This window comes from Otolemur garnettii, unplaced genomic scaffold (genome assembly GCF_000181295.1).
Source record: "Otolemur garnettii isolate 467f Iridium unplaced genomic scaffold, OtoGar3 scaffold00244, whole genome shotgun sequence".
Taxonomy (NCBI): Eukaryota; Metazoa; Chordata; class Mammalia; order Primates; family Galagidae; genus Otolemur; species Otolemur garnettii.
In genome coordinates this window covers 1,269,578-1,272,523 of record NW_003852639.1, presented here as the reverse complement: position 1 = coordinate 1,272,523, position 2,946 = coordinate 1,269,578, and the positions used below count along the sequence as shown (strand labels likewise).

The 2,946-nt window shown below is 45.7% G+C and overlaps 1 protein-coding gene across 1 annotated transcript in view; it reads left to right on the top strand.

Moving 5' to 3' along the window:
- The window catches only part of GATAD2B (GATA zinc finger domain containing 2B), a 119,442-nt gene that overhangs the window by 104,934 nt on the left and 11,562 nt on the right, over positions 1 to 2,946 (top strand). The gene's annotated exons all lie outside the window — the stretch shown is intronic.

The following is a 2,946-nucleotide window of genomic DNA, read 5'->3' as shown; positions in this document are numbered from 1 at the left end:
TGTTGAGCTATAGGCGCCGAGCCTGTTTTTTGTTTTTTTGAGACAGACTCTTCCTTTGATTGAATGCAGTGGCATTCTAGTCCTAGGATGGTAGAGTGCTGCAGCATCCTAGCCCTAGCTGCTTGGGCTCAAGTGATTCTCTTGCCTCAGCCTCCCAAATAGCTAATACTATAGGCCACCACAACACCTGGCTATTTTATTTTTTTAGAGACAGGGTCTTGCTCTTGCTCAGGCTGGTCTCAAACTCCTGAGGTCAGGCAGTCTACCAGCTTTGGCCTCCCAGTGTGCTAGGATTACAGGCATGAGCCACTGTGCCTGGCCATAACTTTGAGATTAAAAAATATTGTTGCTTGCTGGGTGTGGTGGCGCTCACCTATAATCCTAGCACTGTGGGAGGCTGATGCAGGTAGATAATATTTGAGCTCACCAATTTCAAGACCAGCTTAAGCAAGAGTGAGACCCTCTGTCTACCAAAAAATAGAAAAAATTAACTGGATATTGTGGTAGGTGCAATAGTCCCCAGCTACTTGGGAGGCTGAGGAAGGAGGATCCCTTGAGCCCAAGAGTTTGATATTTCTTTTTTTTTTTTTTAAAGAAAATTTATTTATTTATTTCTTTATTTGCAATTTTTAGCCAGGGCTGGGTTTGAACCCACTACCTCCAGCATATGGGGCTGGTGCCCTACCCTTTGAGCCACAGGCGCCACCCCTTTTTTTTTTCTTTTTTTAGAGACAGAATCTCACTTCGTCACCCTCAGTAGAGTGCTGTGGCATCACAGCTCACAGCACCCTCCAGCTCTTGGGCTTAGGCAATTCTCTTGCCTCAGCCTCCTGAGTAGCTGAGACCACAGGCACCCACCACAATGCCCAGCTATATTTTTGTTGCGGTTTGGCCAGGGCCAGGTTCAAACCCACCACCCTTGATATACGGGGCTGGAGCCCTACTCACTGAGCCACAGGCGCTGCCAGACTTTCAGGTTTTTATGAGGTATGATGCCACTGGCACTCTACCCAGGGTGACAGAATAAGACTCTGTCTCAAAAATAAATAAGTGCTGGCCAGGTGTGATGGCTCATGCTTGTAGTATTAGTGCGATGGGAGGCCGAGGTAGGTGGATTGCCTGAGCTCAGAGGTTTGAAGCCAGCATGATCTGGAGTGAGCCAGAGTAAGACCCTTGTCTCTACCAAAAAAAAAAAAAAAAAAAAAGCCAAGCATTGTGGTGGGTACCTGTAATCCCAGCTACTTGAGAGGCAAAGGGCAAGAGAATTGCTAACGGAAAAAAGAAATTAAAAATAAAAAATGCTGATTCACTTAAATAGCCAGCTCCAAGACACTATGAACAATGTTAAGTGAGGACTTAATGCATATTGTTTAGGGTTTTTTGGGTTTTTTGTTTTTGAGACAGAGTCTCACTACGTCACCCTCGGTAGAGTGCTATGGCATCACAGCTCACAGCAACCTCGAACTCTTGGGCTTAAGGGATTCTCTTGCCTCAGCCTCCCAAATAGCTGGCACTACAGGCATCCGCCACAACACCCGGCTATTATTTAGTTGTAATTGTCGTTGTTTAGTAGGCTGGGGCCGGGCTTGAACCCACTAGCCTCAATGTATGTGGCTGGTGCCCTACTCACTGAGCTACAGGTGCTGAGCCTTTTTTTTTTTTAATTGAGATAGAATTTCACTTTGTCACCATGGGGGGTTGAGTGCTGTGGCATCATAGCTCACGGCAACCTCAAACTCCTGGGCTCAAGTGATCCTTTGTCTCACCCTCCCAAGTAGCTAGGACTACAGGGGCCCATCACAACGACTGGCTAGTTTTGTTTAGTTCTTTTAAATGATGCCCAGCATGGTACTTCTATCATTTGATGAATAGAACTTCTGTTTTACGTATTCTAAATTATCGTATTCAGCCCCTGCCCTTTGAATGCTTATGGTTGAGAAATTAGATATACTGATGTAGATAACTTAAGTATGACCACATAAATTAAGCTATAAACCGATACTGAACCAGATTGTAGAATGTTAACTCCATGCCATCCAGACTAACAGAAATTATTAAGCTTGAATTTCTAAACACATGGTCTTACTAGAACACCTAGCAGTAGAAGAAGGTCCCCAGAGACTATGTTGCCTATAAACAGATCACAATTATTTACAAAGTGTATAATTCAGACACTGACAACTAAAAATTATAAAATGTACGTACAGAAATACAGTTTGAGGTAAAGAAATACTAAGAAGCAAAAGTATTGGAGTTAGATGGAATCCTTTGACTTTGAATTGACACAGTATTTTTTTCTCAGTGCAATATAGTGGGAAATCAGAAGATGTGGGTTCTTTTTTTTTTTTTTTTTTAGAGACAGAGTCTCACTTTATCACCCTTGGTAGAGTACTGTGGCATCACACACCTCACAACAACCTCCAGCTCTTGGTCTTCGGTGATTCTCTTGCCTCAGCCTCCCGAGTAGCTGGGACTATAGGCGCCCGCCACAATACCCGGCTATTTTTTTGTTGCTGTTGCAGTTTGGCTGGGGCCGGGTTTGAACCCGCCACCCTTGGTATATGGGGCTGGTTGCCCTACCCACTGAGCCACAGGCACTGCCCCCCCCTTTTTTTTTTTGAGACAGAGTTTTACTCTTGTGTCTAGCATCACAGCTCATAGCAACCTTAAATTCCTGGGCTCAAGGGATCCTCTTGCCTCAGCTTCCCAACTAGCTGGAACTATAGGCCACCTTTCTTTTTTTTTTTTTGAGACAGAGCCTCAAGCTGTCCCCCTGGGCAGAGTGCCATGGCATGCAACCTCCAACCCTGGGCTCAAGCGAGTCTCCTGCCTCCGCCTCCCAAGTAGTTGGGGACCACAGGCGCCCGCCACAACGCCCAGCTATTTTTTGGTTGCAGCCGTCATTGTTGTTTGGCGGGTCCGGGCTGGGGATTCGAACCCGCCACC